The following is a 24553-nucleotide window of genomic DNA, read 5'->3' on the forward strand; positions in this document are numbered from 1 at the left end:
TTGGATGTGTATCGTGGGTGTGTATAGTGCTTGGTAACTAATTGTAAGACATTCCTTCATGTCACAAATTCATCCCATAAAGGTGGTTTACACTGCATAGCTAACTATCCAATTAAAAGTGCCATTAGTCGTCTGTCGGTAAGCATGAGTATAACATACAGTGAAAGGATAAATACAATTGTCCAGTGGTAAGAATTATCTCTATAGCGACACGTTTTACGATTTGTTTCGATTTATGTCTATCTTTCATAAGAAGATTCACACCTGATTCTGTGATACATGCACATATGCATGTGTGTGTTATGCCTCCTTGATAAACGTGTCTGTACATATGGGTGTGTTTTTAATGTCTTTTTGTGATACATGTACAAACGCATGCGTGTACAATGCTTCCTTGATACATGTTTGTTCACATATATGTGTGTAAAAAGCCTACTTCATCAATGTGTCTGTGCGTATGTATGTGTGTAATGCTTCCTTGACACAAGTGTATGTACATATGCATGGGCGTGTAATGCTTCCTTAATAAATGTGTCTGTCTATATGTATGGATGTATAATGCTTCTTTGATACTTGTGTTTGTAAATATGCATGGGTGTATAATGCTTCCGTCATACATGTATGTACATCTGCATGCGTACATAATCCTTCCTTGAGACATGTGTCTGTACATATGCATGTGTGTATAATGCTAGGTGACACATGTGGCGTATACTTAAGCGTGTGTGTCTAATGTGTGGCAGTAGCAGTCTACATAACTGAAGTATTATGTACACCTCCTTCTGTGATGCAGCACTTGACATGTACAGTCTTCTCAATAAAGTGTTGGAACATGTTACATGTCATTAACTGACAGGGTTATTTACACAACACAGATGGTATTGTCATTATAATGTACAACCTTAACAAAACAGTGTAGCACATGTTACATGTCATTAACTGACAGGGTTATTTACACAACACAGATGGTACTGTCATTATAATGTACAACCTTAACAAAACAGTGTAGGGACATGTTACATGTCATTAACTGACAGGGTTATTTACACCACACAGCTGGTAATGTCATTGTAATGTACAACCTTAACAATAAAGTGCAGGAACATGTTACATGTCATTAACTGACAGGGTTATTTACACCACACAGCTGGTAATGTCATTATAGTGTACAGCCTTAACAATACAGTGTAGGAACATGTTACATGTCATTACCTGACAGGGTTATTTACACCAGACAGCTGGTATTGTCATTATAGTGTACAGCCTCAACAATACAGTGTAGGAACAGGTTACATGTCATTAACTGGTAGGGTTATTTACACCACAAAGCTGGCATTGTCATTATAATGTACAGCCTTAACAACACAGTGTAGGAACTTGTTACATGTCATTAACTGAAAGGTTTATTTACACCACACAGATCATATTGTCAGAATAATGAATACATGAGAAGATGTAAACAAAGCAAATATTTGGAATAAGAGAATACATATGCATGAAATAACATTAACACAATCCCTATATAATAATAGCTATTGCCTGGGCATTTCGAAACTATTGCAGTGGTGGTACAACTATTGATTCGAATTGTCAAACATTAATAACCACATATTCCTATCACAGGCGTGGCCCTCTCCCCCTGTGTCAAGAGGACGCAAGGGAGGCAACAACTATGTGACGCACACCTGCCTTGAAGTATACTATGCCATGTACAATATACGATTATTTATAGAACTGGTCTATGATAGATGAATGAATAGCACATAGGTTGTTTTATTAATTCACAAGGCTTGATTATCAGTTGATCATATTTGTTCACGGGATCGTATTGACATGGTCTACGTGCCGTTTAAAACCTCATCCCGTTTTTCTCAAGTCTCCTCCAATAAGAACTTGACAATACCATCGTTCTTGCCCCGCTGAGCCAGAGTGAGGATATTTTCTCCTTTGTCTGACACTAGCGTGAGATCTGCCTTCTGAGACACCAGTACCTGGAAGACTTCATCATTGGCACACATAGCCGCCAGCATCACCGGTGTCCAGCCATACCGATCTCGGACATGGATGTCATAGGATGGGAGCAGATACTCCACAAATTGTCTGTTTCCTCCTCGACAGGCCAGATGTAGTAAACTGTCTCCATATTGGTCTGTCTGAACGAGATCAAGACTTTGTTGTGAATGTGTATTTAGGTAGAACATTTGTGATGTCACCAGTGACTTCATCAGTTGATTCCATGATGTGATGGAATGTTCATCTCGTCCTAACTCCTTGATGATTCCCCTGCATCCTCCCTGAAGAGCCAGAGTATACACATCATCACTGCTGTCCTGCCAGGTTGTCACCGACTATTAATATTAAACAATGGCAGTGGATGTTCTACAATGAGAATATTCCCTCCCTGGCAAGGCAGATGAAGTAAATTGTCTCTGTGGTGTTCTGTCAGGACGAGATTAACTCCTTTTGACACAAGCAGGTCGAAAGCATCCTTCTTTGCAGAGAAAGCTGCCCCCATCACTGCTGTCCAGCCATGTTGTCACTGACTATTGTCAAACAATGGCAGTAGATATTCTACAATGGACCTATTTCCACCTCTACATGCCAGGTGACGTACATTGTTGTGGTAGTCATCAGTCAGTGGGAGATCAGCTCCTTCTGACACAAGCAGGTCGAAGGGATCCTTCTGTCCATAGAGAGCTGCAATCACCAACACTGTCCAGCCATGTTGTCCCCGACTATTAATGTCAAACAATGGCAGATGATATTCTACAATGGACCTATTTCCACCTTGACATGCCAGATAAAGTACAGTGCCATTGTAGTCATCAGTCAGTGTGAGATAAGCTCCTTTTGACACAAACAGGTTGACAAACTCCTTCTTTGCACTGAGAACTGCCCAAATCACAGCTGCCAAGCCATTTTGTCCCCGACTATTAATGTCAAACAATGGCAGTAGATATTCTACAATGGACCTATTTCCACCTTGACATGCCAGATAAAGTACAGTGCCATTGTTGTCATCAGTCAGTGTGAGATAAGCTGCTTTTGACACAAGCAGGTCGAAAGCATTCTTCTGTGCATAGAGAGCTGCAATCATCACTGTTGTCCCCGACTATTAATGTCAATCAATGGCAGTAGATATTCTACAATGGACCTATTTCCACATCTACATGCCAGATGAAGTACATTGTTGTTGTAGTCATCAGTCAGTGTTAGATCAGCTCCTTTTGACACAAGCAGGTCGAAAGCATTCTTCTTTGCAGAAAAAGCTGCCCTCATCACTGCTGTCAAGCCATGCTGTCCCCAACAATTAATGTCAATCAATGGACCTATTTCCACATCAACATGCCAGATGAAGTATATTGTTGTTGTAGTCATCAGTCAGTGTAAGATCAGCTCCTTTTGTCACAAGCAGGTCGAAAGTATCCTTATTTGCGCACACAGCTGCCCCCATCACTGCTGTCCGTCCATGTTCTCCCCGAGAATTAATGTAAAATGATCGCAGTAGATATTCTACAATGGACCTATTTCCACCTCTACATGACAGATGAAGTACATTGTCATTGTAGTCATTATAGAATGTGAGATCAGCTCTCTTTGACACAAGCAGGTCGAAAGTGTCCTTCTTTGCGCACAAAGCTGCCCTAATCACTGCTGTCCAGCCATGTTGTCCCCGACAATTAATGTCAAACAATGGCAGTAGATAATCTACGATAAATCTTTTTTCACCTCGTCATGCCTGGTGAAGTAGAGTGTAATTGTAGTCATCAATCAGTGTGAGATCAGCTCCTTGTGACACAAGCAGGTCAAAAGTATCTATCTTTGCGCACACACCTGCCCCCATTTGGCCATGTTGTCCCCGACAATTAATGTCAAGTGATGGTAGTAGATGTTCTACAATGGAACTTTCTCCACCTCTACATGCCAGATGAAGTACAGTGTCATTGTAGACATCAGTTAATGTTAGATCAGATCTTTTTGACACAAGCAGATTGAAAGCATCCTTCTTTGCGCAGAAAGCTGTCCCCATCACTGCTGTCCGACCATGTTGTCCCGGACTATTAATGTCAAACAATGGCTGTAGATACTTCACAATTGACCTATTTTCACCTCTACCTGCCAGATGAAGTACATTGTCATTGTTGTCATCAGTCAGTGTGAGATCAGCTCCTTTTGACACAAGCAGGTCGAAAGCCTCCTTTTGTCCATAGAGAGCTGCCCCCATCACTGCTGTCCAGCCATGTCGTCCCCGACTATTAATGTCAAAGATTGGCAGTAGATATGCTACAATAGACCTATTTCCACCTTGACATGCACGATGAAGTACAGTGTCATTGTAGTCATCAGTCAGTGTGAGATCAGCTCCTTTTGACACAAGCAGGTCGAAAGCAATCTTCTGTGCATAGAGAGCTGCAATCATCACTGCTGTCAAGCCATGTTGTCCCCGACTATTAATGTCAATCAATGGCAGTAGACACTCTACAATGGACCTATTTCCACCTCTACAAGCCAGATGAAGTACATTGTTGTTGTAGTCATCAGTCAGTGTTAGATCAGCTCCTTTTGACACAAGCAGGTCGAAAGCGTTCTTCTTTGCAGAGAAAGCTGCCCTCATCACTGCTGTCAAGCCATGCTGTCCCCGACAATTAATGTCAATCAATGGCAGTAGATATTCTACAATGGACCTATTTCCACCTCTACCTGCCAGATGAAGTACATTGTTGTTGTAGTCATCAGTCAGTGGTAGATCAGCTCCTTTTGACACAAGCAGGTCGAAAGTATCCTTCTTTGCGCACACACCTGCCCCCATCACTGCTGTCCGTCCATGTTCTCCCCGACAATTAATGTCAAATGATGGTAGTAGATATTCTACAATGGACCTATTTCCACCTTGACATGCACGATGAAGTACAGTGTCATTGTAGTCATCAGTCAGTGTGAGATCAGCTCCTTTTGACACAAGCAGGTCGAAAGCAATCTTCTGTGCATAGAGAGCTGCAATCATCACTGCTGTCAAGCCATGTTGTCCCCGACTATTAATGTCAATCAATGGCAGTAGACACTCTACAATGGACCTATTTCCACCTCTACATGCCAGATGAAGTACATTGTTGTTGTAGTCATCAGTCAGTGTGAGATCAGCTCCCTTTGACACAAGCAGGTCGAAAGTATCCTTCTTTGCGCACACACCTGCCCCCATCACTGCTGTCCGTCCATGTTCTCCCCGACAATTAATGTCAAATGATGGTAGTAGATATTCTACAATGGACCTGTTTCCACCTCTACATGCCAGATGAAGTGCAGTGTCATTGTAGTCATCAGTCAGTGTGAGATCAGCTCCTTTTGACACAAGCAGGTCGAAAGCCTCCTTTCGACCATAGAGAGCTGCCCCCATCACTGCTGTCCAGCCATGTTGTCCCCGACTATTAATGTCAATCAATGGCAGTAGATATTCTACAATAGACCTATTTCCACCTCTACATGCCAGATGAAGTACATTGTTGTTGTAGTCATCAGTCAGTGTAAGATCAGCTCTCTTTGACACAAGCAGGTCGAAAGCATCTTTCTTTGCAGAGAAAGCTGCCCTCATCGCTGCTGTCAAGCCATGCTGTCCCCGACAATTAATGTCAAATGATGGCAGTAGATATTCTACAATGGACCTATTTCCACCTCTACATGCCAGATGAAGTATATTGTTGTTGTTGTCATCAGTCAGTGTTAGATCAGCTCCTTTTGACACAAGCAGGTTAAGTAAATCCTCCTGTCCAAGGAGCACAGATATGCCTGTTGGCGTAAAACCATCCGCACCTTTACTGTTGATGTCACAAAAGGGAAGGAGTTTACGTACAAGGTACACATTTCCTGCATAGCAGGCATAATGAAACACGGTGTAACCATGTTCATCTGCCACTGATGAATCAGACAGGAAGGGTTTTAGTTCATCAATTACCTTATCCGCTACATCCTGTCGTTCCAAAATGGGATGCATAACAGTCATCCGAAAGTCCCCCTGATTTATAGCACCGGCCAGTCTGGAAGCAATGATGTCATTGTAGGCATCTGACACATAGATGACATGCCTATCCTCATCAGTCTCACATGTAGGTACTGTTTTGGCCTGAACACGTTCACACAGGAATCTTATACTGCAGTGCTGCAATACAAAAGCATGATTGATTTCGTAAAGGACAAAGGCACAGGCATCATAGATTGATGGGTGGGAAAATCTGGTAATGTCTCCTTTGGTAAAATATGTGCCAAAAAAAACCCTCACACAAGTGATAACCTTTGCACGGTTAAAATTATTGACAAAACTTGAAACTATGGAGAGATGATCCTCCAGCACTTCATTACTTGACTTGATCTCCAACTGGCGCATGTTCAGTTTACCGTCACAAAGCAACATCAGGATCAGGGCAGCTGACTCGTTGTTCATTTTTGAGAGCAAAAACTGCAGTTCTCTCCTGAGATAGGTTAAAGGTTTTAAAAACATTTGTTCATATTGTTTATGAGATTCAGGAAAACTGAAGAAAAGTTTGCATGTGAGCGGAAAGCCAAACATTTGTTCCTTTATGCTACAGATTTCGTCTAAATTATAATCATATCTAATATTGTTATAGTTCTTATGTTTTAGAAAGATTTGCCTCCTTTCGTCCTCCGTGTAGTGTGTCTGTGTAAGGTCAATGACTGAAGCTCCTTTGAAAAACATGTACTCATCTTTGTTTTTTAGGTGTGTAATTCCCTGCTTAAGATTGTATGATTTTGTGGCGAATATAATGAATGTGTCTCCCATATTTTTCTCTCGATAAGTTAAAGGAGAAATACACATTGTACTTGTTTGATATGCATCAGAAACAGTAGACGTCATATCCTCCAGGCAAGAGTTAAGATAGCCTAAAATCCGTCGGAGGTGAGGTGAATCCGTTGACATTCCAACCGTTCCAAATATGTCATCAAATATGAAACACTGATCTTTGCCTTGGCTAACAACACTCAATTTAAATTCTGAAATGTTGTTAACAAAATATAGCTCATATCCTTTCTTCTGGTATTCTGAGCCCAACATCAGCGCCATTGATGTCTTTCCTTCCCCTGCTGCACCAGATATTGTCACGTGTCTGAACCTTTCTAAACCTTCCTTCACTTTGTTGTAGATAGCAGTCACCACAAACACCTGTTCTGTCTTTTGGATCTCCTTCTCCAGCATGTCTGTAAGGCAACATTTCGTGAGCAAGATAGTTGGACAAAGTTATCATATACTTTCACACACCAACTGTTCAACACAACAACGTCTTCTCCAAGACGAATAATCTACTCCGGATCAACACTACTGTTTTTCACAAAACACCAGAGATAACAAGTGTATTACTGACATGTTTTACATGAATAAGTCAAGTCAGTGAGTTTTTGCATTTGCCTATCGAAGAACTCGCGAACAAATACGTTTGAAATAAGTATAGTGTACTGACTCTCACTTTGCATTGTCCTTGTGTGAGTGTCGTGAAATTATTTAAGTTCAGAGCATCAGTAAAAAACAAAATATATTGTCGAAAGATCCTCACAAAAGACCAACAGTCATCGCCGAGTCTACCTACGACCTTGAGCTACGTGCCATAAATGCGATTAGCGCCATTGGACCTAGTGGACTGTCGTTCGTAATGTCCTCCGCATGTCAGACATAAAAAATAAGTGGAAAATCGTCCGTGCTCCTAAATTGGACAGATGGTGTAGCTTAACGGTAACTACAACCACTTGCAAAACATAGAAACGATATGCTGACTCGTATGAAATCACACAGCCCACATGACGTCACGAGGTCGTCTCGCGGGCCCCCTCACCGAATTTGAAGCTGATGTTTCCGTTGAATGCAGATGTTTCTAACTAGGTGATGGCTGTGCGTTTAATTGCTATGATAAACACGATTTTAGAATCAGCATCTCATCGTTTCTTAGAAACGATTTTGGAGATAGCTCCGCACTTTATTTCCAGGAAGTACCTTGAGAAACATTATAATGAACAGATAAGAATGTTGTAGTTATAAGCCATCCATAAGCAATCGATACGCCATCCATAAGCCATCCATGGACAATCAATAAATCATCCATAAGCTATCCATAAGTCATCCATAAGTCATCCATAAGCTATCCATAAGCCATCCACAAGTCATCCATAAGTCATCCATAAGCCACCCATAAGCCATCCATAAGCCATTCATAAGTCACCCATTAGTCACCCATAAGTCACCCATAAGTCACCGATAGGTCATCCATAAGCCATCCACTAGCTATCCATGAGCCATCCATAAGCAATAAATAAGTCACCAGTAAGTCACCCATAAGTCATCCATAAGCAATAAATAAGTCACCCATAAGTCACCCATAAGTCACCAATAAGTCACCCATAAGCCATCCATAAGTCATCCATAAGTCATTCCTAAGCCATCCATAAATCATCCCCAATTTAGCCATAGGCCATCCCTAAGCCATCCATAAGCCATTGATAAGTTGGTTGGTTGGTTGGTTTGTTGTTTAATGCCGCACTCCAATATTCCAGCTACATGACGGCGGTTTGTAGATAATCGAGTCTGGACCAGACAATCCAGTGATTAATATCATGAGCATCGATCCACGCAATTGGGATCGATGACATGCATCAACCAAGTCAGCGAGCCTGACCACCCGATCCCGTCTGTCGCCTTTTACGACAAGCATAGTCGCCTTTTACGGCAAGCATGGCTTGCTGAAGACCTATTCTAACCCGCATTAAGTTACCCATAAGTAATCCATAAGGCACCCATGAGTCATCCATAAGTCATCCATAAATCATCCATAAGCCGTCCATAAGCCATCCATAAGAAATGAATAAGCCATCCATAAGCAATCAATAAGCCATCCATAAGTCATCCAAAAGTCATCAATAAGTCACCCATAAGCCATCCATAAGTTACCCATTAGTCATCCATAAGTCATCCATAAGTCATCCATAAGCCATCTATAAGCAATGAATAAGCCATCAATAAGCAAAGCATAAGTCACTAATTAGCCATCCATAAGTCATCCATAAGCCATCCATCAGCCATCCATAAGTCACTCATAAACCATCCTCAAGTCACCCATAGGCCATCCATAAGCATCAATAAGCCATCCATAGCAATTAATAAGCCGGGTAGCCTTGTGGTTAAAGCATTCACTCGTCACGCCGAAGACCCGGGTTCGATTCCCGACATGGGTACAATGTGTGAAGCCCATTTCTGGTTTCCCTGCCGTGATATTGCTGGAATATTGCTAAAAGTGGCGTAAAGCCACACTCACTGACTCTTTCCGGTCAGATACCGTTTGTATCACAACACGTGTTATTGGAAGGGTATATAATGAGCGAAAGCGAGTTAGATACGTTTTGAAATACACGAGTTGCTTTCGCGCGTTAGATTCGCTTTGAAATACACGAGCAGTAATAAACACAGCTTCTAACGGGGACCCGTTTAGGTATCTCTATAATATACATATCGTTCATATAGAGGTGAGATTCACCAGCGTACTGCAGCACATGTACAGAGACATTCACAATATACACAACGTTGTTCCACATGTTTCAGTTGTATCACATCGCCTATGTGGACTAGTGGTAGAGCGTCTGCCTGGATACCAGTGGGTTCGGGGTTCGATCCTCGGCCGCGTCCAAAAGACGTTAAAAGGGGTTTTCCTTTCTGGCACTCGACGTTAAATTGCTAAAACAAGAACTGGTCGGCTCGGAGTCAGTACATAGTGTCTCAGTGGGGAATGCATGTTAAACTGCAATATCTCAGTGGCCTAGCGCTAATCGGTATTAGTCCACACACACACACACACACACACACGCTTCATTGGTTTTTTGGTCTTTAACTTTACGCTTTATTCTGCATCGCGTTATTCATATTGAGGTAAATCGTATTTCCTTTCCTGCTGCGGGTTTGTCGAGGCGAAAGCTCAAGGGTTCGCATCTTATTTTGGGTTCCTTTTGGGCCGTCGCATGACAGGAGCACTTCTGTGCGGCGTCAGGCTATAAATATTTACCTTTTTTTACAGACATTGTGTAAATTGGCGGATACTTCCGGTAGGGCAGGACGTGTCTACCCTTTTCGCGAACACCTGGTGTATTTACTGACTGTCTGTGGTTCATTCCTATAATTCTCACAGCCAGTTTACCCCATACACCAAATGGAAGTCTAGAATGGTTATTCTTTTCCATCAACAATTTATATTGAGCTGTCTTCTGGATGCGTATTCTGTCCCATAAGCACTATATTTGTCCAATGGACTGGCCATGACACCCTTGGCATATTATAACATAATCAATGATATATATTGCGGAACATGCAGGTCAGAGCACACATGATATAACTGTTTCCTTTTTGTGAATTATATACATGAAATTTCAACTACATATTCACAAGTTCCACAATGTCCCCGTTTATCTTTGATTCATTTTGTGTACTGAATAAGTGAGTCAAATTTGGCGCGTGTTAATATATTCATTATAATTTATGGCTTTGATGTTTAGCTGTGATCATTGTGACATAACATATGATTCATCATCAGTTATAACTGGAACATTGTGTCTGATGTTAGGCACAAGTAAGGCATCCAAGCAAACGGAAAACAACAACAGGCAACCGAGCCTCCTCTTTCATTCATTGTGGACCATGAATATGCACGAATGTCGCTTAAAGGTCATGTGAATAAATATGCCGGTCAGTCCAGGGAGGGACTATTCCCTCTGCTGTAATATTGTGATTCCCTGACATCGAATAGTAATAGTGTTCCGCTTCGGTGGGCGTGGCTGATGTTATTACATTCATTGGGAGATGAATGCAGTATTACGTGACCAATTCAGCTAATCAGAATGCAGGAATTACAATGAGCACAACGAAAAAAAGTTTATACCCACCTCTCTCCATGACACCTGCATACTCCTCTATCGTTTGATTTCTGCTGCTAGAAAGTGCACGTCCTCCTGAAAAAATATAATTGTATGTACACATGAATAAACCTTACATGTCAAACTCAATGTCAAAAGGAACATTGTTTTAGAATATCGTTGGAAATTCACATTCCATTGGCTACAAGGATTAACGTGACCTAAGTATGTCAACATGAGCAACCCACATCAGGACCTTTCTCTGTATGGTTAAGTCAAGAGATTGGTGACATGATAATTGTTTTAAGTAGTTCTAAACAAAGATTACATTACTGTCTCTACCAAACGTTGCGCCTTTCCCTGGACACATTATAAATATCAATACCACTGGCATTGCAAGTTCTTATTCAATATTGAGAGATGCTTATGATCATCTCTGCCTCTTGTATGAAAATATACCCAAATCCGTGTTTAAAGTACAAACTATTAAGATGTTCCTAGATATAAATAAGGCTTTCGATGCATGAAATGTATCGCATGTACGTTTGTGTTATTTGTCAATTGCCCAAAACATTCCTAACAGAAACATGTCTAATGAACCGTTTCACTTTACTTAGTGTGGAGGAAGAGGACCTCATCGATATCATAATGTTGTAAAATGACTTAAGCCACCCTGAACACAAGGAATAAGCATTTCCGGTTTTGTAACATTATTCTTCAATGCATGCCCAAGGCAATAACATCAACTGCGGTAGCTACCCTAAAAACTATTTTATATTGGTTCACGCTCATCACTTCCGGTTTATGATTATTTACAAGCAAACGTCACATAGCTGGAACATTGTCGATTCAAACATTCAAACAAAATACAAAGAGCTGTTACTCATATTAGATGTATCCACCTCATCAAATAACATAGATCAAGAGCTCTTAATCACCAAAGTGTATTGGGACCTTGTTAAAGTTACACCCTCAAAACACTTTGAATTTACTTCTGATTAATGGCACAATAATTTATTATTACTGAACAATCATTTGCCTTTGCTATTTGCATTTATCGACACTTCTAGTTATGATAAATTTCTGGTGTTAAACCAATAGTTCAAGTTATTTGGATGTGACCTGAACATATATCAAAAGTTCCCAAAATCCGTGGCTCTGATAACGTTAACAGTAAAAACTTTTAAGATGTTCCTAGATTAAGGCATTGCATGGATGACATGTATTGTGTATACTTTTTTGTGCTACGTAGCGGAGGTTTTGAATACTGATTCTTTATGTCTGTCTAATTTAAGATTCGATTTGTTCAAGCACATTTTGCCATTGAACTGTGTTCAATTGCCCAAAACATTCCCAAATGAACCATCTCTACTGAACCGTTTCACTTTACCAAGTGTGGAGGAGGAGGACCTCACCAATATCGTGAGCATTCCCGGTTTTGTAACATTATTCTGGTTTGAATAAGTAGATGTCCAATGCGGTACAGTTTTCAAACAGGAAAGTATGCACCTGCAGCACGACACGATACTAAAGGTTTAATGACAAAGTTCAGTTCCAATATCTACCTGGAGAACAAAGGTACTAACACTTCTGGTTTAACGCTATGCATCCCCCATGAATGCCCAACTTCGGTAGCTACCTAACTTTATATTGGTTAAATGTCATCACTTACGGATTCACATTACTCACAGTAGATGTATCCACCTCAAGCAACTTAGATCAATAGCTCTTCTTCCCCGAAGCTTACCGGGACACCCTCCAAACAATTTACATTCACTTCTGAGTGATGGCACAATAGCGTTTAATTTAATGCATTTGCGTCATCCTTCTCATTCTTAAAATGTCCTTGAATGTAGGCGGGAATCAGCAACCACCAAGTCATTAGTGTGCACGAGTTCACAAGTGACATGTTGTTCCGTGTAACCCCAGCTGCTTCTACACTACTTATGACACATATACCGTCATCATCATCTACGTCTCTACACCTGCGGGCGGTGGGGTAGCCTAGTGGTTAGGGCGTTCGCTCGTCACACCGAAGACCTGGGGTGGATTCCCGACATTGATACAATGTGTTAGCCTATTTCTGGTGTCCCCCGCTGGGATATTGCGGGAATATTGCTAAAAGCACCACAAAACCACACTCACTCACCCACTCTCAATACAACTGCAGTACTGAAGGTGAGCTATTATTAGGCATTGACAATGTGAAAGTCAAGTCAAATTCTATTGATGTTAGTTTTCCTTTCACAATGTTGCAGAATAAGTGAGAATACATATAAAGTCATTGTTACAACATCACTCTGTTGTTATGGTTACGTACTTGGCAGTAAAGGCACGTCTTCAGGATTCTCAGGGTCAGTACCAGCTGGAAACAAAAGAAAAAAGGAAATCACATAAGGGCATAACATGCGATAATATTATTAGGAAGTTAATCTAAAAATAATTTTAAGATTAAACGTAACCTATTTTGTGATTCAGTGGAATTGGAGAGAAAAAAGATTCCAGATGGTGCTGAGTCAGTGGGTAGGCTCATCAATATAACATTAACTGACAATGGAAGAGAATAACGCACCTAGATTTTTCTGCCAAAACAGATTCAATTTGGCGTAAAAGGGCAAATAGAGAATGAAATTGTGTGAATGGACCACTGAAATTCAGTGATAACACAAGATGTTCGCAAAAAAGGGTGAGCATGTCCTGCCCTACCGGTAGAACCCGCCATTCATCTAAATTGCATAACACAAAAATAGGTATGTATTTCCTGACGCAACACAGCAGTACCCCTGCCATGTGACGTCAGCCTGTAAACAAACCAGACAATCAAGTGATCGATGAACCTGAAAAGCTAGTGACACGAGAGTACCATTACTGATCTTGTAGAAACTAAAGAGTCTATTATTGTTAGGACCTTTTTTTTTTCGAGTTTGTGTTCATGATGGTTCAAATCATGCTTGATGCAACTGTTACAACGGTTAAGACTGAAACATTTAGTAAGAATAAGAATTTATGGATGAACAACTTCTTTATTACGATAAAGAGCGACGTCAAATCAAGAAAGAACGTATTTCAACCTTAGCGAGACGAGCTCACATCTGTCACCTAACCACTGAACTAAGCCACCTCAAATAAGTATGTTCACAGTATAACCTCTACCCTACAAAAGACGATACAGAACATCATCAAGAAATCTCAGAAATCTCCCCGTCTACAGTCTGCACCCTTTGTGAGCCTCCGCTACTTTGGAACAATTAGCCACAAAATCCAGATATTCTTACAAGCTTACATAGGAAAAACATCTAGGCCCCTTAAAACCCGAATTAAAGAACATCAAATCTGAGTCTCCAAAGATGACTCTAAATCAGCTCTATCAGACCACATCCGTAACACCCAAAGCCACAGCATTAAGTGGGATAAAGTCAAAGACCTCACCACCAACGTCAAAGACTTCAAAATCAGAAAAATACAAGAAGCCATCAACATTAAAAGATTCCAACCGTCAATCAACCGTGACCAAGGTTAATAACATACCCCCGGCGTACCATCAACTCATCAAAGACCTTAATCAGCCATAATCCGTTCGTATTACTGGCTCAATTGTTTGTTTATGTCTCTGACTTCACCGATGATTGTCGTCACTACCCTTGTGTGTACATAACAGGCTTCTCCACTCCAGTATAACTACATCTGATATCTACTCTTCTGTATAACATTCTACCTGTATATATACTTATCAACCATACTACCTATGCGATACCGTGTGCGAAATACGCATCAGTCGGAAAGCGCACGTTAAATCTCCAAAGTAAGTAAGTAAGTAAGTAAGTAAGTACTACCTATCACTTGCTTGATAACAATGTGAGAACCAATACCGAAACGTCGCTCTTTATTGTAATAAAGAAGTTGTTCATCCATAAATTATTATCGTTTATTACTGCTCCAACTTCTTAATGCCTGAAAGAAAGACTCAGATATTGACAGAAGCCTGACTACTGTTTTGGGTGAGTTAACGTCACATAATGACTGGTACAGTCAAAATAGGGACATGCATCGCCTTTAAATATTTGTTACTGATGCGTCAAATTTCGAAATATAAAAAACAATGAAACGTTGGAATATGTCAATAGGCTCAATTCAACGAGGATTATAGTGTTTTTGAATCAATAAAAGTGTTAATGTATACTCATATTGATTCTGACATATGTTTCTGTTTTATGTGTAATGTTCTTTGTCAATCTTTTTTTTCCAGAATAGACTGACCCTGAGGCCGAGGGTTTTCCCCGGGGTAAATGATGTTGGTCTGTGCATAATTGAGACTGGAACAGACAATCCAGTGACTGACAACATGAGCATTGATCGATGCCTGTGAGGAACGATGGTATGCACCTTAAAGTCAGCTATAATGATCACCATTCCGACAAGCATGTGCTGCTGAAGACCAATTATAACCCAGACCTTTACAGTGGTAGGTTCCAACGAGGACCGAAGAGATACAACTAACATCAATCGCCAACCCGACCCTACTCTGCACATCAGCCACTCAAGGAGATAACAGGAATTCATCTTGCTAGCTATGATTTTTGTTGTGTTGCATAACATCAGCCTCAATCCATCATCGTGGGACAATGACATACTGAGTACAGTTCTAGAGTTGTAAATATATCTGTATGTGCTAAATGTAAGTTTAGGCCTACTGTTGCCATTGTGAACAAAATCGACCAAAGACACACAACAACCCACAAGCATAATATCCTACTAAAATAGGCTCACTAAAAGCAGGCCACTGTACGAGTACAACTACTTATATATTTCTGAGTCAATTTCAAATAGTGGTGATGCCTGGTGTTTGCGAAAGGCTTTGGGATCAGTTTCCAGAGGGCGAGGTGCGGAGTTTGGAATTAAATGGTGATGTTTCCCAGGGTCTATTACCCAGTGGCAGTGTGAATATATCTAACCCTCTAATGTCGTTTGCTGCATTACCTTTTGGCCTCCGGGTTGACTTTCTTCTGCAATAAATAAGAACACATCATTAGTTCTGAGAGTAATTTGATAGACACAACCATGGTCCACTGATGTAAAGGTCACACGAAGTAAGTTCATTGTAAGGAATCACGACTGTCTTATCCACCTTTCAACAAACTCGAATAAATTTACCATCATGCACAAGAGAGAGGCAGCATCATCCAAACCGCCTCATAAAATTGAGGTTATTCAGACGTTTATTGTAAGAGATGTAAACTTAAGCCTATTATAGGAACAACTTTTTAGGAAAAAAACAACAGCAGCAATTAGACACCACTGGCAAGATGTCATTCGTGTCCACTTTACTGAGGAACAATTGTTGTCATACGTATGTAAAAGAACAATTCTTATTACTGGTTCACTTGAAAAAACATAGAGGGTATTTAAGCTGTGTTAAAAATATTGCTTATATTATTGACGTTGTTCAAATGTTCACTTGTAACATCGAGTACGTGATAATTCCAAATGATAACCTGTTTTGCGAAATGTAGTAGAACTGCGTACATGTATTAGAACCCAACCGTCACCATTCTCGACAGTAACAATAACATTTCATCATGACTCATATTTTCTCTGCAACAAAAACATAACTTGCATTTGTATTTTTAAACCCTAGTCTTAATACTATCAAAGAGTCATCTTCTTTTAAACCATGTTGACTTTGTGTAAGAGTATACCGAAATAATCTTAGAAATGCAAGTCACGGTTTGATGAAGATTATATGAAATGTTGTTTTACTTACCTGTTTTCTCTCTGGTGTCGACGTTTTATGACGACGGTTACGACAATGATAACAATAAAGGCCACAATCGAGATTGTGATGATCACTGCGACGTCTGCCGTTGACAGTCCTGTTGTTTCATGTGTTGTCACCTTGTCGTATGTCCTTGTAAATACTGTCGAAATAAACGTTGCCTATGTACAACCGTACAACTGAGTCATCTTATTAATATAGTTATAATACAAGCTGATTTTGTATGGATGAGTACTCATTCAGGAACATACCACATCCATTTGGGATCAAAGACCTAATGTGGCTGGGGAATTGCTGAGTGAGGCTTTGTACAAAGAAAACAAACAAAATGACTAATACATTATTCAGACTTTTTAGACTAAAAGAAAGCACAAACATATTTCTAACACGATGGGTGATATTATGTTTACATTCTGAGTCAAATTAGAAACTTCACATTTTTAAAAGTAATCCTATATATGATATACAACGGACAAATGTATCAGAGAAGGTAATTTTTAATCATTAATGTCCAAAGAAGGATTTTAATTAACGGTGGTAACCATAATTTGTTCCAAGCACCTATGGTATTCGGTTATAACATCAACAGTTTAAATCATAATTCCCAAGCATGAGAATCTGATGGCACACGCGTTCAGTAGCGTGTATGGCCACCATGTGCGTTGACAACTGTCACACAATGCCTCCGCATGGACCTTGTGATGCTTGTGAACACATGATTGGAATGACGACGCCATTGTTGCTGCAAAATGGTGCCAAGATCTTGCAAAGTCTGTGGCTGGTTCTGGAGAGTGTGCAGACTTCTGCCAAGAGCATCGCAGACGTGTTCGATGGGATTGTGGTCGGGAGACCTTGACGGCCAGTTCATGACGTTGACTCCAGCATTCTGAAGGAAATTTCTTGTCAAAATTGCTGTGTGGGGTCTGGCATTGTCGTTTTGGAAGATCAAACCGGGTCCATGTGCTGCCATAAAAGGCAGAAGTTCTGGTGCCAGTACCTGGTCACGGTAAGCAGCAGCGTTGAGGTTGCCACGGATGACAAGAAGCCTGGAACGTGCATTGCCACAGAAAGCACCCCACACCATGACACTTCCGCCTCGAAATCTGTCAACTTCCTGTACACAACACTGGGCGAAACGTTCATGACGGCACCTCCACACCCTCGCCCTACCATCAGCAAATCGAAAATTAAATTGGGATTCATCACTGAAGACGATTTGATTCCAATTCCTCTGAGTCTATCGTAAGTGTCGCTGTGACCACAGTTGACGTTGACGTCTGTGTCATTGAGTCTGAATGGGCCCGCAGTATGGCCGTCGTGCTTGAAGGTGAGCAGTTGTCAGACGGTTTTGAAACATTTGCGCACTCTGTATACCCCTAAACAGTTCATTTCTGGTTGATGTAGCCGTCAAAAATCGGTTACGGAGGTGACGTAAGACAATCTGACGATCCTCTGCATGTGACGTCACACGTGGTCGACCTGGCCGAGGGCGATCAGCGGTGGTACCCGTTTGCCGTAGTCGCGTCTGTAAATCATAAACAGTCCGTCGACTGCAACCCATCGTCCTAGCGACTTCAGCTACGGATGTTCCCGTCTGCAACATGCTGATGGCACGTTCACGTTGCACATTTTACAGACAAATGACTGTAAAGACTTTTGTTTTCTTGTGTTCTTCCTTTTTTGTTAATGACTGCTAACAAGTATGGCTGGAAACACGTGCGGTGTTATGGCCATGTGACCAGTTGCACGTGAAAAAACACTTTTGCCACTATAGTGCTGTTTGTGAAGTTTTTAATTTGGTTCGGTATATTTCATTTTTGCAAATTGCAATGCCCAACAGTTGTTGCACTGAGGAATCATTGCATGAAAATTGGGATTTCTAATTTGCCATCCCTCAACTTATATGTGGTGCGAATCAAATAAAATATTTAAGAATCGCAGATACACATGATGAAGCTGTTTTTTTTTAAGTAACAATGTGAAACCGGTTAGCATCGCACACCTTCAGTGATCTCACAGAAATCCCCTATTTGGTTTCCACTGCATCCCTTTGTGCAGTGTCCATTCACATGATTGCAGACGTTGTCCAGACAGTTCCTGCTGCAAGGTTGGTCACATTGAGCAGCATACCATCCAGGGATGCAGCCGTCGGAGCACTCTCCTGTTTCCTTGTTACAGTGTGTGAGGTTCCTCTGTGGGTTAACCTGGCAGTTTGGGGGGCAACGTTTGTCACAATCATCACCATATTTACCCCACTCACACGCTGTGACTGCATGAGTCAGTATTGCTGAAAATGTCAGAAATAAACATGGAACAAGGAACAAGGAACGAGGAAGAAGTGAACGTGTATAAAATATGCAAACGTGCATATTATGTGTACAAACATAGCATATAACTTTGCTTACTTTAAGGCAACCATTACTTACTGGAATGACCGTATCATGAATACATCTTCTTTCTTATCACATTCTTACAAATAATAACTGATGTAAACTCGGTATCTTTACATAAATGTGAACTTTACTTCAACTATTATGATCATACTGATCGTTATACACTATGATAGTTCATTATTCATAAGTGTTATTGTATGTGTATACCACTTACTCTAAATTGTAAATAACTTCACATTTAAAATACACAATGCCATTTAGAATGTAGTCAAATGTAAGAAACGTTGTATTTGGGATAGCAACGGTATAGGGGAGCTGTGCCAATTTACACTTGTCAGAGGGGTGCACAAAGTACGTAATCTGTACTACAAGTCGACGGACTTTCAATTGTTTTAGGCAACCTAAGTAGTTGAGTGGGTTCGATCGCTGATTTTGTGTGCTGGTGATCAGGAGCCTCACACTGGGAGTGTGGGTTCCAATCCCGACTGGGACTTAACTTTGTACTTTGTTAAAAAAGTGTTTTCCCAAATATGACGTGTTACAAATATCACATATTATCAACCAGGTTTATTGCCATTCCATCATAACCAGAACAGGGTGATCCAGGAACACCACTTTACCACTGAAAGTTTTATCGTGTGCTTCTCAAGTCAGGGTTTGTTAAGGATCACCACTTTTAAAGGTAATACGTCAGATCGTATGCATCTGTTGTAATAGTCAAATACAGTATTGCAAGATTCAGGCTCAATGAACAAACGTCCGTTGCTCTGTATCACATGCCAACAAACACCATTTGACCAAGCATCTGTTAGATCACGGGTCAAAGTGAGAACTGAACACAGCAAATATTCAACTCTCAGTAGCACACGTGTGATCCATCACACACGATCACAGCCTGGTATATGTCGACTTATGTGAATGTAGGACACATGGTGCGCTTTCACTGCAAACATCGGTGTGAAACACAATTCTGTACTGAAAGGATGTACTCACCGAATATCAGAGCTGTGCCTGTCCTCAGCATGGCTTGAAGAGATATCTGTGTGTTCATATGATGCCTGTTGAGGAAGACAGAAATCCTGACTGTATTTACTTCTCATACTCATGAAATTGTTTGATTTCACCGCTTAACATGCCACAATGTCAATATGAACGAACCATAAACCAGAAAACACTGTCAACAGTGAACAATCATTAGAACACAACTGTAGGTTCTGATCGAAGCAGTGCACATCATTAACATCACATGCAGTCATATTGCCTTATGGAAACTAAGATCAAACACATGTATTTTAAACAAAACGGTGATTCAATCTACAGGTATATTGATATTCTAAAATGATGTCTTGGCCGTAAGTTTAGGTGCCAAATGTTTCGAAATGTTTTAGTACTTCTGCGAAATACAAAGGACAACCTACTCCGCCTTGCCATTTATTCTTACAAACCTAATTTTATATCCCATTAAGTACTGTCATTCTTCAACTATAACATCTTTCACCAACAAACTATATTCCTGGTATGCTGTTTTTCACGATTGATCACAACATTGAGTTATATTTAGCCACACTGTTTACAGTTTGGCATGACAAAAGATAGACGTGTAGGCCATCTCCAGGAAATCAATACAAAAACACATTTTGCGCTGTACTGATTCGCCATGCCGCAAAGCACATATCATTTCAATGAGCAGAACATAAATGTAGTAAAAATGTTACTATCATAAAGATTCCATGAGTAATTACTCACTTTACAATTTGTTACTTTCTATTAAACTTCACAAGTTTGTGATAACGTTGATACCTATAATGACTGATTTAGGATACATGTAAGTGCAGTTGCTTTCAATTGGGCGATGCATCAGACTGTTTGTAAGTGTCAGGTATCTGTGTCTACAACAATATATTGTTGTTGGTTGTTGAGAATCTGATACAGATGGCTGATACATAATTATTTACCAATAGTGACACCACTGACATCATAGTGTCAGTAAGTGAGATGTGTATGTGTATATAACAAACTATTTTTTATTTGAGAATGTAATGCTTTGTGTCTTTTTTTGCAGATGATGTAGACAGTATTGTGGCCGCAGTACAGTAAAGGCAGGAGTGGTTCTGAGAATTGTGATACCTATGTATGATGCAGTATTACAGACATCTTCAACAACTAGGATATTGAAAAAGAGGAGATATATCATGTTTTCTGGAATCATAAGTTCAGTTTTCCTCTTGAATGGTAGGGCATATCCGAATCTGGGAGGTATGTTTGGTCAAACCAGAAAATACGTGTTTTCTTGAAAAGGAGGAGGTGAGGCATGCCTAATGAAATAATAAAATCCATTTAAAAAAATAACTTTTCTTAAAAACACACTATTGTGAGACTGATAAGCATAAGGTGAAGGCTCCCAGATGGGAAACTCTGGACGTTTGAATTGTCGGAGTAGGTACCTGAATGACTAGACCATAAGTCGTCATGGTTGCCAAAATAAGTACAATTACTGATATTGTCTCTGCATACACTGCTAGTGTGGCGGGTATAGTTATGGTAAACGTAAGCACATATACATCTATTGGGTTATCAATATATAAGTATATACTATATCTATAAATATATATGGTGTCCGGAAATTGTGGGACATATCGAAATTAACTAACTGTGTATTACTATCATACATTTGACAAACTCACAATCACCTCCTGACATAAGGGACATTTATTATTGTTTCTTATTGCTGCAGTAACTTACATATTGGTGTACTATGGCTTGGATACTGATGTTCGCGGTATTATATAGCATGCATGAACAAGTTTATTAATGAAACGTGTATCATTAAGATAAGCATCTTAGCAATGTAATGGCTTTACGAGCCATTCAGCTTAACTAACAGAAAAGTCAGCGAATATGTCCTTCTCAGACAGAGAAGTGCAATGTATGCTGCAGCCATTATTAGTGACCCACGCAGTGCAGCGAACAAAACATATAAGGAAACAGTTTTTACCTAGCGTCGAGTCGTGTCGATTGTCAAATGCAAGAAGCAGTCGACACAACTCCCTTACACACATGTACACACACATATTTAGGATACTTTCAGACATCACCGTGTCCCTCCAACCAGGTTCAAAGACACCCACTCGATATGGGGCAAGTAACAGAAGGTCCATGTCGATATTTCCATAGCAATGCAAATCGATAATACTCGTCCTGTGTCACGACGACCAAGCCGTTCGCAGTTGCATATCATTCAGAAATTGGACGACAAATTTAACTTGAGCTTCAGGTATATCGATGGTATGCATTTACTGGCAGCTTCCAAAAATTAGCCGATGTACAGTGACACGCTATCAGACATATTGCCTGTCCACACATCGTCCCATGCAGCTGTTGTACAGTGCCACAAAATGAGACATAGTGCCTGTCTACACAACGCCCCATACAGTTGTTATACAGTGACACACAATCAGACAAACAGCCTGTCTACACAACGTCCCATGTAGTTGTTGTACAGTGACATGCTATCAGACATATAGCCTGTCTACACAACGTCCCATGTAGTTGTTGTACAGTGACACGCTATCAGACATATAGCCTGTCCACACAACGTCCCATGTAGTTGTTGTACAGTGACACGCTATCAGACAAACAGCCTGTCCACACAGCGTCCCATGTAGTTGTTGTACAGTGACACGCTATCAGACATATAGCCTGTCCACACATCGTCCCATGTAGTTGTTGTACAGTGACACGCTATCAGACATATTGCCTGTCCACAAATCGTCCCATGCAGTTGTTATACAGTGACACGCTATCAGACATACAGCCTCTCAACACATCGTCCCATGCAGTTGTTGTACTGTGACACGCTATCAGACATATAGCCTGTCAACACATCGTCCCATGCAGTTGTTGTACAGTGACACACAATCAGACATATAGCCTGTCTACACAACGTCCCATGTAGTTGTTGTACAGTGACACACAATCAGACATATAGCCTGTCTACACAACGTCCCATGTAGTTGTTGTACAGTGACACACAATCAGACATATAGCCTGTCTACACAACGTCCCATGTAGTTGTTGTACAGTGACACACAATCAGACATACAACCTGTCCACACATCGTCCCATGCAGTTGTTGTACAGTGACACGCTATCAGACATATTGCCTGTCTACACATCGTCCCGTGCAGTTGTTGTACAGTGACACACTATCAGACATATAGCCTGTCCACACATCGTCCCATGCAGTTGTTATACAGTGACACGCTATCAGACATATAGCCTGTCCACACACTGTCCCATGCAGTTGTTATACAGCAACACGCTATCAGACATACAGCCTGTCAACACATCGTCCCATGCTGTTGTTGTAAAGTGACATGCTATCAGACATACAGCCTGTCTACACAACATCCCATGTAGTTGTTGTACAGTGACATGCCTGTCCACACATCGTCCCATGCAGTTGTTGTACAGTGACACGCTATCAGACATATAGCCTGTCAACACACCGTCCCATGCAGTTGTTATACAGTGGCACGCTATCAGACATATAGCCTGTCCACACAACGTCCCATGCTGTTGTTATACAGTGCCACACAATGAGACATAGTGCCTGTCCACACAACGTCCCATGCAGTTGTTATACAGTGACACACAATGAGACATAGTGCCTGTCCACACAACGTCCCATGCAGTTGTTATACAGTGACACACAATGAGACATAGTGCCTGTCCACACAACGTCCCATGCAGTTGTTGTACAGTACCACACAATGAGACATAGTGCCTGTCCACACAACGTCCCATGCAGTTGTTGTACAGTACCACACAATGAGACATAGTGCCTGTCCACACAACGTCCCATGCAATACGATTAATCATGCATCTAAAATTGTGTCAACACTGTATGTGGTTCAACACTGTCACGTGATGTATGTATCAGGGTTTCCCGGGAATACCCACTTAAACCGTACTTTCTTTAGGTCACAAGAACACAAACCCCATTACGAATTATTCCCATCTGAAGCCTGACCAACAGTGTAAAATATCCCACTTGTTGTCGAATGTTCAACCGTTGCCATCTGCCTCATCCACTGTCACATCAGCCTCAGGAGTGTCAACATCCGATGTAACCGCTTCAATGAACTTCACATCAAACCAACTTCTGCATCAAAGTTTCCTCCCCAGCATTCTGTAAAATAATACAATCACTGGAAATATCAATATCTGTATCTCTCCAAGTGCATTTGTTTTTTCAAGTAATGACCAACCTATTGCTAAGCAAATCCGCAATGATCAGCCGACCGACTAGGCTTGTTTGTGTCAAGTTGATCTTGTGACTGATGAAGCATGTTGTCCTACACGAGACAGCTCGTACACAAACTGTTGATTTACGTCAGTATAATGACAGATGGTCATTAATGTTTGTTATTTTGTTAAAAATGATACGTAATAAACTGTAAATTTCTCATCTAATTTCTCAGTCGAAACT

General features: G+C 40.7%; 1 pseudogene; it reads right to left on the reverse strand.

Moving 5' to 3' along the window:
• Positions 1 to 1434: 1434 nt before the first annotated feature.
• Positions 1435 to 24251, reverse strand: LOC139460900 (ankyrin repeat domain-containing protein 17-like; annotated as a pseudogene).
• Positions 24252 to 24553: the final 302 nt, after the last annotated feature.

This window comes from Haliotis cracherodii, unplaced genomic scaffold (genome assembly GCF_022045235.1).
Source record: "Haliotis cracherodii isolate W230 unplaced genomic scaffold, xgHalCrac1.p SCAF_14, whole genome shotgun sequence".
In the NCBI taxonomy this organism is placed as follows: Eukaryota; Metazoa; Mollusca; class Gastropoda; order Lepetellida; family Haliotidae; genus Haliotis; species Haliotis cracherodii.